We start from the raw sequence: 12,781 nt of genomic DNA on the forward strand, positions 1-12,781 counted from the left end.
GAAAGCACTGCCACAGCTGGAGGCTGCTGCTCTGTGTGGGTTGAAGCAATTCAGAACACAGCAGCTTGTTGGTACCCCTCCCAGTGAGTACCCAGGTGTGGGTGTGGGCTGCTGTCTGATAGCCATGTGTGACTGCTTGGGCTGGGAAAAGTAATTATAAGACAGTCTGTGTCCTTGTGGAAGCAGTCATCATTTTAGGAGAAAGCCACAAGAGGTGAGGATGCTGGTCCCAGCTCTTTTCTTAAGGCTGCAGGTTTTTTCTACCTAGATCCTGATGACCTAGTTCTGAGCAAGTGCCTTTTACATTGTGGGTGTGCTCCAGATTCTTTTCTCTGACATTCACAGAATCACGTAATGGTTTGGGTTGGAAAGGACCTTTAAAGACCATCTAGTTCAACTCCCCTGCCAGGGACAAGGACACCTTCAACTAGAACAGGTTGTTTAAAGCCCCATCCAGCCTGGCCTTGATCATTCCAGGGATAGGACATCATTCACAACTTCTCTGGGCAGCCTATTCCACTGTCTCACCACCCTCTTTAATTTAATTAAATTAAAGCTTAATGGCACAAAAAGAAAGAAATATTTAAAGTCCAGGCAAGTGCCTCTTCTTCTCTCTCCCTCTCTCCCTTGCTGTCCTGCTTGAAAAGCAAGAAGGCTTTTGGGCATCCTCACTGGGGCTGCCTCTGTGGGGTGCCTGGCTTCCCAGCTGTTGAGACACCTCTTGAGGCCCAGGATTTCTACCCTGCTGAATGACAGCAAAAAAATGGAGCCGGTGTCATGGGGACAGGGTGGTCTGTCTGGGGCCAGGTCCTTCCTCAGCAGGCTGTGGGCTGGTGGGGCCAGTTTTCCTCAGTGGGGCTCAGGCAGCCCCCAGGAGCCTGGAGGAATGGCTGGAATTTGTTATGCCCTGTTGGCAGCCCCCATGGGTCTTGCCGACAAGAAATGCCCTTGCTTTGTCTATCTGCTGGGTGGTTTTGAACAATTGGTAGGAAATGGGCAGAATAAATAGTGCTGCTTGACCTCTGGCCTTTCCCCTTTTGTCCACAGAAGTTCAAGAAATTCCAGGGACTGGGAGCCAAACATCTGTGTTTCCCCTCAGGAGGTGCCAAACACTGTGTTCCCCCCATGAATCAGGCAAGTTATATTTAGAAAATGAGATTCAGAAACCACCGGTGAGTGGGTGAGTACATCTGAGCTGTTGCTCTCCTGGCAGAAAGTTTGCGTAAGCTTGGGCGCATATTTTTATCTTCATCCACATGCACTGGATCCTACACACACAAACACGAACTGACAGGCACTCTACTTTGTACGTCTGGGTTTGTTTTGTTGATGCTGATAATTTTTTAAAAAACAGGGATTTGAGGACTGTGGGCCAGGTTTCCAAGCTGAAATGTAGGCACCCTGTGTCATGTGGGACATCCCAGGGGAGCCAAAATGTCTGCAGTGGTTAGGAGAAGAACAGAGAGTTTGCAGCAGTAAGGGAACAAAGGCCAAAGGGCATCTTAAATAGCACTGGGCACTGCTGGTTGGGCAACTGCATTGAGCCTAATGCCACTTTTTCCTCTGCATGCATGGGCTTCACAACCCGCTTGCATCTGAACTTCTGAGGGGTCCTCAGTGGTGGACTGAGACCTTCCTCTGGGCTGAGAATAACTAACCCACCTGGTCTGTTCAAGCAGGGGACTTTCCTCCAGGCTCGCTGCCTGCGGAGACAGTAGATTCAACCTTCCAGCAGCCTTTAGGGGACGGCAGTGGGTGACCTGGGTGGGTCCTGTGTCTTTTCCAAAGAATGCAATAAAGGGTGAATCTAGCACGTACCTGGAGCCTCGTCTCTGCAGCAGTTGCCTTGGTAGCTTGAACAGAGCATTTCCAGCATCAAAACTCAGAGCAGGGCCAGAAAATTACTTTTTTTTCAGGACCACTTTGTGTTCCTACTCTCAACTATGTGAAAACATTGCATGTCAAGAGGGCTGCTTCTCTTACTGCCAACAACACCTAAACTGATAACAGCATTGGAGAAGGACACCAGCATGCAGTTTGAGGTTGGATTTTGACGTATCTGAGGTGGGGAGCCTTGTGTAGACTTCTGCCTGCTTCTGCAGAACAAGGTCTTGTCTTAATTGCATCAGCTGCCAACAGTATCTGTCGTGTTTTCAGCCTAGGACCTTGTTTTCCCTGCCAGCAGAGATGTGAGAGCTCAGAGATGGTGGCAGCGCTGACAGCAGAAAAAATGTACCACCTCTTCCTCCTGAGAGGCTGAAGACCAAAGAAGTGGGAAAGTCCAGAAGGAGCTCACAGAGCAAAGAACTGCAAAGGTTCCAAAACCTTTGGAATGGCTTGTTCCTCATGGAATTGCATGTGCTGAGACCAAGTGCATGGAGTTAGGCACCTCTTGGGTGAACAGCTTGGACTCACATTGCATAATGGCTGGAGAAAGGAGAAGCCTGGAGTTAAATAAAAGCTTCAGAGAAATTCTGTCTTATCACAGTTTATTTCCCAGGCTGTAAAAATAGGAAAATTCCCTGTTCTGTTATGGACCAGGCTTAGTAATGTCTGAGAGAAGCTACTGGGAGAAATGCTTCATGGATACTGGCAAATGAAAAATAATAATAAGATTAGTTACAGCAATCTGTTGTTTAGACACACCAATTCATCCTTCTGCCCTTTGGAGGGCAGATGGGAAAACAGAGTACTTGAGGTCTCCTGATGGCTTACTGGGGACAGTTTGTGTCCAGGATATTGCCAAATTCCAGCAGAATTTCTCCTGCAGAGCCCAGGAACTCCTCGTGACAAACAAGATCCCTACCAATTTGTCTTTTGTCCACTCTTGCATGTGTTTTGGATCCTGATGATACATGTGGGATGACTGTAAGGTGGTTGTTACAAACTGTTCCCTGAGACATTTCACTATGACACTCAGGACAGGATATACAATACCATTAAAATAACTTGTTACGGAGTCGCTTATGCTGATCCATTGCCAACTTGTTTAGCAATACCTCCCTGTGCACTCTCAATTTGCCATAAACAGGCACTCCTGCAGCAGAGTGCATCTGGAATCTCAAGTATATTTTTGCAAGCCATAAAGAAAAGCTGTGTGTCTCCGTAGCAGATTATAATATTTTGATATTTCCCAGATCGCTTGTGCTCTCATGCTTTAACACTGCCCAGAGTCTTTCAGAAGAACACTCATCACACACGTGCCCTAAATAATGTAAGCTCTGTGCTTGTGGTATTTATAGCCACACAAACTTGCCCATTTCTGCCTGTGTTGTTTAAAAAAAAAATCTTGAGTGATGGCATTTTTCATCTTTAGTGTATTTTTCTTCAGTTCTGAACACTGCACAGATTTGTAATTGCTGCTATTATTGCTGCTGGTTGCCTTATTAAGCCTGCAAAGTGCACTCAGATTTAAAGGTAGAATTCTAATTACAGCACAGGCCTGGGGAGAAAGGGCACCTTTTGGAGGTAAAAAGCACTTACATGAAGACCAGTATGCTTCCCAGAGAAGAGGCAGTGCCTATTGCAGTCACTTCCATTTCACAGAACTGATGCTGTTTTAAGTTCTTGTATCTGAGCATCCCTCTCTGAAGCTCAGGAAAGGATGCATGACATCTTGTGCTGCTGTTCATGTGGGATCACAATGGCTATTCATAGCAGGGAATTGTTTCAGGGGTCATCCAGCTCCCCTCTAATGGCTGCAATGAATCAAGCTGCCTGCAGCCATCAGATAATCCCACGGAAGAATTCAAAATAGGCTTATCTCCAAAATACAGTGAGAAAATAGGAGTATGTGAGTGTCATTGTAAGTGGTTTGCTGGAGTGACAGAAGTGTGCAAACTCTTTGCATTGTTGTGTAACATTGCTCTGCACATGTTGTTCTCCTCCTTCCGCTTCTGCAAATCAACCATTTAATGTAATTATAGCTGCTATTGGCAGAAGGCTCTAATAGCACTAGCAAGCTTCTGAAGAAAACTGCTGCTGAGGCAGGAGAGCTTTCAGCTCAGAGACATTTAGAAAGAGATTAAGAGGACGCTCATCTTTCAGCCATATGCAGTCCAGTGATAAATGATCTTACTGTCCCCTTGATGGTGTTTGCCTCTAAATTATAAATAACGAATATACCTTTGTAAGGAACCGTGTTATCACTGTCTCTGGTCACATTCTGTCCATATTTGGGATCCCAGAGACTGAATCCAGAGCATCATTTACAAGGTTATGGAAACTAGACTCACATGGACGCCCATTTATGTGGGAGCTTCCTTAGGACAGGTACTCAACTGATGTCAGAACTCAGATCCAACCAGAAGATGCGCATGTATGTCTATGAATGTATTCACTTATTATGTACATATATCTGACTACTCTCTGTAAAGAAATTCTAGGATGTCTAGCAAAATTGTTGCTTCGGTTGGTTTTTACCTATTGCTGCATGCAAGAGAGACAGGGTTACCGCCTGGGTTTAGGTGGCTTTCAAGGGAATTTAACTTGGATATTGTTACTGATTGTCCCAACTGACTGCAGGGAGCCGTGGGCTGGCAGTCCTGGGCAGCAGATGGTCTTAATTCTCTTGAATTTACTGCTTGATTCCTCTGGCTCTCTCCTGCAATAGTTATCGGTGACAACACAAGTGTTGGGGATAGGGTTTGGCACGAAACCTGAGCAAAACCTTTGGATTCCCTAAATCACAACAAACTAACCCCCTGGCTCAGCGGCAGGAGAGTTGTGCACCTTTGCCTAGCACAGGTACTCTCCGCGCATGCTGAGCGAGGGCAGTGGAACCGTGCTGGAGGATTTACTGCCTCCTATCCCAGAGGGTAGCAGTGGCCATTCTCTGCCCATCCTCACTGTACCTTACACTATTGGTAGGCCAGGCAGCGGTATGAAGCTCAAGCAGGAGAGCGTGATTCACATTATGAACCTGTAAAGGGGAAACTGCTGCCTGACTCGTGTGCCAACTCTTTTCATAAAACCACCTTCAAAACCAAAGGGGAGTGGAAATATATTTCTGAATTTTATAAAAAAAGAAAGAGGAAGTATTATCTTAATTTATCCTGCAGGGTTTGCTCTTCAGTGACAAACCATGATAGATTAAGTTACAGAAAGCAGCATTTTCATGGTGCCATGCCCATGGCCACTCAGAGGATAGAGGAGCTTGCAACTGAATGCAGCAAGGACACAGTTAAGACTTGGGGCTTCTTCTGCTGGGTGCTGTACAAACACAGAGCAAAACCAGGGCTCTGCTCTAGAGAGAGGCAAACGGTAGAAGGAAGAAAGGATTAATCTCACCCTTGAACATGTGGGCACCAAAAGCACAGTACAAGGAATAGGAGTTAAACAATTAACCCAGCACCTGGTTTAGCTCCTGCCAAAGAAAGGATGCTGTGTTAATGGGACATTTAGCCTGACTGGTCTGATATTTTGGGTTTATTTTCAACATCACCCAGAAAGTCTGAGGCAGTGCCAGCAACTGAACTGAGATATTTTCAGCCTCAGCACAGAGCACTCACCAGAAGACAACACGAGCATGTATTATGATGATGGTATGTTTCTCATCCCTACAATTCCTCAAGAAACTTCAGAAATTTCAGGAAGTTTTTCAGCACATTTAGAAAATGTTCATAGACTCGGGATAATTCAGATCAGCCTCCCACCCTTGTCTAAAGCAGGGCTGAAAGCCTTAAGCATCAGGGTCTAAGCCTGGAGCGTCCCCTCAAACACTGCTGTTGCAGGGCCCGCCTTCACACCTGGTCAAGTTGCCCTGTCTGTTCCCAGTGGCTTAAAATCTACCAGTATCTGGCCTTTTATTAGCATTACTTCTGTCAAATCTGATCATACAGCACTTTAAAAGGCTTGACCCACCCTGCTTAAGCCCTTATATCTCTCTGGACTGTGGTTTCATCTTTTTCCCCTAAGAGCAGGTGGTTTCTGTTGTTATTGTCCCCATGCTGGACCAGGGAGCCTGACGTGGCACAGCACCATGTGCTGGGCTCGGGGCTGACTGTCAGGATGCGCAGTCACGTTGCCAGAGCAAAGCATGCTCAGAAACCCTGGCAGGCATTTTGGTGGCTGAGCAAGCAAAGCAGCCCCCTGACACTGTGCAGGAATGCCCCCTGCTTTGTGGGATTTACACAAGGATAATCTGAGCTGACAAGCTGAGATCCTAACCTCAGGGGCATTTCTGCCATCCATTTGGGTTCAAGCGACAGCTAACTCTGTTTAGATAAAGCAGGTATGAGCTTCCTTCCTTGTGCTTTGCTGTTTCATGCCTGTGTTTGTGGGTTTCCCTTTTCAGGTTTCTGAATAGCAGTGAGCTGACAGGCTCTTTAGCCCAGAAACCAGTCCGATGCAGACAGCACCCTGGCAAGTCCCTTCATGCCCCTTGCCCCTTCTCCAGCACCCTCAGCTGACACCCGGGGTTGTCACAAAGGGCTCTGCATTTTCATGCTTTTCCTGCTGGGTCTGAGACGTGCCAGCTGTGGTAGTTATTTTATTGTTGCGGTTACCTGGAGAAGGGCTATTTTGACACATGACTGCTCATGCTGTGCTTATTTGAAATGTTTGCCTGAGTGCCTCACACTGGGCTTGACTTTGAAGGAATTTTTATTTGAGAAACTTTGCATTATTCCAAGATTTCACTCTTTGTTATGCCTTATACGCCAAATTACAGCACAAAAAGTGCAAAGAGGAGACTTTGCGGTAGCCCTTACAGATTGGTCAGGGATCTAAGAAGGCCGATTGCCCCTTCCCAGCCATGGGAGAAGCCATCGTGGGACATTAAGGTCCTTCCAAGGGAGCCCACAGCACTACCAGCTCCCAGACATCCCAGAGCATAAACCACACCATGGCATTAGTGAGAGCAGTATAAATCTGGCATAAATCAAAGTGCTTTGACACCTTTTCCCATTGTGTACATAAACACCACACTCAAGTGAATTAGTGAAATCAAAGCAGCATGATGAGAGAGGTCAATTCAGGTTACACGCATATGTCACTAGCAGCAGAATCTGTCTATTGACATTAAAAACTAAAACAAAAATCAATTTGCAATTTTTCTGAAATATTTAAGCCTTGGATAAATAACTGTCTCAAGATCATTCAGATGTGGTTTTGCTACAGCACCATAAGCATTTAAAAAATCAGTTTATCTCTGTGAGCATCTGTATCTAGTGAAAGATGGTCGTAACTGCACGTTGGGACAAGTACACAGAAGGAGACTGGTGGAAATCCTGTACAGGAAGTGTTCAGCAGTTAAAAATGTGACTGGAAAATAATAGTAATGTTAAGCAAAAACAAATTTATACTCACCCATGGTGTTCAGTAGCTTCATTTTTTTAACTTCCTCCTGCTGAGAAACAAGTGTCATACCAAACACTCTAATTAAGAAAACCTTGTTTTCTTGGATACTCAGCAAAAAAGAGGAAACTTGGTTTGTTTTGTCATACTTTGCAACATGCCGTGAAACACACTGCCCTGCACATTCCCCTGATCTTTGCGTAGTTGATGTAAAAGACATTTATCACTTAACAAGGGCATGAAAATATTGGTGTCATTAATTGCTTTTCCTATTAGGAACAAGGTAAGAAGGATAAGTGTAAAAGGAGTGACAATTCATACATGCATTTACTAATGAAGACACAGACCTGCAGAGAGACATATTCAAATGATAAACCTGAAGGGTTTAACTTTGGCTTTGCAAGCTAACAGAGAGCTTTAGGGCAAAAGACAGAGGCACACCCAGATGAGGAGCCAGGCAGAAGTGGGTTCTGGCTTCCCACGCAGTCACCAAGAGCAGACCGACAGTGCAGCTGCTTAGCTCCATCAGCTGTGCAGGACTGGGCCAGGCAGGGGAGAGTGAACTTTCAAATTTACACCATTAGCAAGCAATTATGATGGCAAAGGCCACAGCATCTTACATCTTTTTAAATCAGGGCTGCCTGTGCTGGCCTTGGTGCTCCTGCAGGGAGCCAGGGCAGGGACATGAGGAGCCTGAAAACTGATCACGTTTTTGTCCTGGCTGCATTTGCAGCTGCAGCAGCTGGCTGACCCACTGCTCCATACAGTTTCAGGAGAGCCCTTACCAGCTCTGTGATGCTGCAGGGTGTGGGGAGGACTAGTCCTGCATTGTTGCTCCCCAAGTCAGCAGCTGATCCTACCACTGCGCACAGCTTTAGCCCCAGGGACGTCCTTCATCCTGTGGCCGAGGACTGGGCATGGAGCCACACTTTGACAGCTTGCGTGACACAGAGGCAGCAGCTCCCAGTGCTCATGTGGGGTTTCAGCCACTGGATGGAAAAGCTGGTTTAACTGGCCACATCTTCACTAGAGTTCAAGCTCCATTTGGTGGTAGCAACCAAAACATGCAGCGTCAGGGTTTTTTCATGCACTGTGCTACTTAAATATCTTGCTAAATACCTGGTTAGGGGATTTGAATAGGCCAGCTGAAATAGTTCATCCAGCTCATAGGCCTAGCTGCTGGTAGGGGACACAGGAAGGCAGGGCTAAGCAGCAAAAACTTAGTATTAGCCAGTCGTAGCCTTGACTTATTTTCCCTTTGACTTTATGGCTGCTCTTGCAGTCAGACTTTGTGTTCCTGACTTGCTGAAGCAGAAGGCACAGCAGGCTCAGCACATAAACACAGTGCTTCCTCCAGAAGCTTTTGTTTAGAGAAGTGCTAATAATGGATAAGGAGGTTACTTGGTCATGAACATGTTTCAAAGGTTGGGCCTGCATGACCTGAAAACCTTTCATCTCTTGTAAAAGCCAGATTTGGGCTGCTGCGGGGAGGGAAACAGAGTTCAAAGTGTGAGGTCCTATTTGAGTTTCAGGGCTTATTCTTATCTCTGCACTGGACAAGCCACAGCAGCAAACCCTCCAGATCTGGGGGGTGGGCAAGGGCTGGAGGCCACCGTCAGGCAGGACAGCAAGATGGGGCAGCCTTAGGGCTCAGCCTTTCCCCAGAGCAGATCTGCAACAGTAGTGATGCCCTGGGGAGAGTGAGGAGGGGAGGCAGGTGCCCGGGAGGGGCACAGCCCAGGCCCCTGCTCATCTCCAGCTATTGAACTCCCCCCCATCCACAGTGCCTCTTTAATAGTATGGCAAGCCTGGTCCCAAAAACTCCTGGGGCCCATCAGGTGAGGCGTTGAAACATTGATAGAAATCTGCATGCAATGATGCTGTGTGTGGTATGAAACCTGCTGCAGGGGAGGTATGTGGAGAGAGAGGGAGGGAGACAAATGCTTAGGATTATTTCTGGTTTGTACCCAAGGTTGCCATTTGTTCATATAAGTATCCTTAGCAGAATAAAATACTTTTTATTGAAACATTTGTTTTGGCTTGCTGGCAGCCACTCCGCTCCAATTATCACTTCCATCGTATCCCTTGAAGCCAGTCTCCAAGGTAAACAAGTAAAAACCTGACAGCTGGAATGCAAAGCCTCAGCTGAGATTGAAAGCTTTTACAGGATCACATTCTGCACATTTATATTGTCTGGGGTATCAGCAATGGAAAGGAAAAAAAGACATTTCCTAATCTCACCAGAGACAACACCTCACTGCCCCACCTTTGAGAAAATTTCCAGTCCACAGCAAAACCTTAATTCATTTCAGTTAGCAAAGAGCCCAACTAGGCACACTCAACCTTGCTCCTGATCTGGAGTTCCCACATTCCAGAGTTTTGGGATGTAACTCACTGAGAAATTATTTTGCATTAGAAAAAGAGTCCCATGCAATGAAAATGCTTTGCAAAGCTGTGTTGATTTAGTGTGAAGTTTTACTTCAAATAGAAGAAGGTTCCAATCACGTAGGTGTGTTTGGTCTCAGCATAATTTCAGACTAAAACATCTTTTTTATTATTATTTTGAAGTGGGGGTTTTGATTTGCTTTCACAGCACTGTTCAATATCACAGTTTAAAATCTAAAAATTAAGTCTTAGCAAAACAATAGTTTTGAGAAATTTCAGGATGATCTGTAACCGATGAGAAAACAAACTCAAATCGCCATACCCCTTGCAACACCAAATTTTGATCTTGGGTGTGTGTCTCCTTGAAGACCTGTTGTACAGATGGGAGGGAGAGAGAAAAGCATCATTGATTTTTTTCCCCTGATAAGGACAGCATCTGAACAACTTACTCCAGACATGTGTTAGTGCAGCCTTCTGCATATAAAACCACAGAAAGGCTTTGAATTTCTTCTACAGGTTTTTGGATAGAGGAATAAAACCTTGGTGTCTCTGGGATCATTTCTGCGAGAAATCTAGGTTGTTTTCTCACCCCCTTCAGAACAAGTCAGATTTTACATTTCTCCAGAGAGAGACACAAACTCCGGGCTAAGGCTTGCCTGGAAGATGGTTCTTTGAGGGAAAGTCTTCTCCTGCATAGCTGTGAACCTCTACTGCAGCAACACCATCAGCATACTGACACACAGTGCAAGGCACTGCATGAAAAATGTAACAGTGCCAGGTTGTAGTGTCCATACCATGACACCTTGTCTGCTCTTTGGCTTTGCTTGCACGGACAAGGCAATTCTCTTTTCATATGTTTTAAACTCCATTCCTTGGGTCAGCTCAGTGCCTGCCCTTGTGCCTGCTCAGTATATCAGATCAGGTCAGTGGTCAGGCTTGAAAATCAGCCCATCAAAAAACATTAAAACAAGAACTAAGCTAATTCCCAGCCAAATCAACAAAGCCATTCCACAAAACTTCCAGTGTCGCTCAGCAAAAATGACGAGGGAGGAGTAGGCTGCAGGGATGGGATAATGGAAGAGCAGGACCACTCCTTTTACTGGCAGCTAATCCACTAGGGTTAAGCCATTCATAAGCTGCATTCTTAGAAGGGCACAGTTTGTTTGCAAAGTCTTCTGCAACTCTCCAGTTTCAAGTGGTAAAAAATTCTTATATTGATGCCATCATCTGTGCTCAATGCACATCTCTAAGTGCCATGAACATATCTAGGCATGTGCACATCCCAGCGACCCTCCCCTGGGCCCGACAGACACATGGAAGAGGTATAGCCTGGCTGTGCAGAGCTGTTTCCCATGCAGTCAGCCATTCCTCAGCCAGGGTCATCTACCATTTGTGTTATAAAAAGCCCCCATTTTTCATTGATGACTTTCAGCGAGCTCCACATTTGTCCTATGTAATTCATCAGCCCCTTCTTTGCTGACCTTGCCTGCCTGGCCAGGGCTGTGCCCCTGCTCCTGTTGCTTTTCGATGACTCTCAGATGATTGCTGCTATTTCATTCCTCCCAGCCTGACAGGCTTCCCACCAAAGGCAGAGCACAGCACTTCTGTGAGCTGGGCTGGGTGTAACCACAAGCAGCTGTTCAGTCTGTGCAGAGACGAAAATCCCCAGCTGTAGCTGTCTGTTCAAATAAATGTTTGGAGGCCAAGGCAATGCAATATGAGAAACACATTTTTAGAGGGCATGGATTCAAAGGGGGTGACATGTAAGGGGATTAGGAGAGACCAGCCCTATGGCCGTTGACATGGTACCATGTAGCAACAAAAGTGCTGAGCTATGCCCATACAGCAGGATGCAACAGATGACACAAACTTGATTTTATAACTTAAATATTAAACAAGCTGCACAGAAAATGCTTGTATTGAATATATGCTAATGTTTCTGGGTGAAAATCTGAGGCTTAGCATTCAGCTAGGCCTCTTGAACAAACTGGGGACCTGGGAAATGCAAGGAGGGTGGGTCAAAACTATTTTCCTGATCTCCTCTCCCAATCCTAAGGCTACTGAGTGCTAAAAAAACCCTCGGCATAATTTAGAAGGCCTTTTGACTTCTCTAAACTGGGTATTTTTCACAGCACTCTCCAGACTATCGTGCTCCAACAAAGTCTTTCACCACCTCATACCAGCATACTCTTCATACAGTCCCTCTGCTGCCTCACCTCATCCAGGGCATGCGTTCTCCCTCCTCTTGCTTCTTCCTCAGCTGCTCCCTCTTCATTGGCTCACAACCCCTTAACAGAACAGCCACAGCTGCACCTTATCTACATCAGCCAACCCACCGCCCCTGAAGCCAGCCCACAGCTGTATATTATCAATGCTAATTAACCCAGCTTCATTACTCTACAGGTATTGACTCCACCTCTGCAGGCTGCCTCCCATTTGGAAATGAACCAAAGTGATCTCTGCTGGTGCCGCCGTGGTGTGGCACAGGAAGCAGAAAAAATGAGGGAAAAGTGGCTGGGGAGGGCTTAGTACAGAGCTGGAGCCCAGTCCCAGATGTCCCCTTTCTGCAGAACAGCTTCAGTGATCTCCAGGCAGCTCTAGGCATGCTGGAGGAGTGGGAAGGAACAGGGCTTTACTTCTCATTGGCAGCTGGCCCAGAGCAGTGGATCCAAATATCCGAGTGTGGGCATCTGTAGAGCTGATGCCCGTGATCCAGCTGTCTGGGGCTTCCAGTAAAGTCAACAGAGAGAAACAGTCTGTTTGAGGATGTAATTCATCTGTGATACTGTGGGAGCCTGAGTCAGGGCAGAGGAGCTGCTTCTGTTGCAGTCTAGAGGAATGATGCCTACACCAAGGGGCTCTGAGGGAACTCATAGACTTAACAACATTTGTTTTTTCTTGTTTATTTTCTGCTACAGGGTCAGTATATTAGGCTCATGACCAACTGGGGTGCCTTCTCGAAGGTCATTCTTAAAGAGTCCAGAAGGTGTTGAGTGATGTGCCTGGGCAAAGGCAGTGGCAAGAGGCAGGAGCCTGATGCACACCTTCGACTGACCTTGAAGCCCTTGCTGGGAAGCCTTCACTGCATGGTTCACAGTGA

This window comes from Falco cherrug, chromosome 6, assembly GCF_023634085.1.
Source record: "Falco cherrug isolate bFalChe1 chromosome 6, bFalChe1.pri, whole genome shotgun sequence".
In the NCBI taxonomy this organism is placed as follows: Eukaryota; Metazoa; Chordata; class Aves; order Falconiformes; family Falconidae; genus Falco; species Falco cherrug.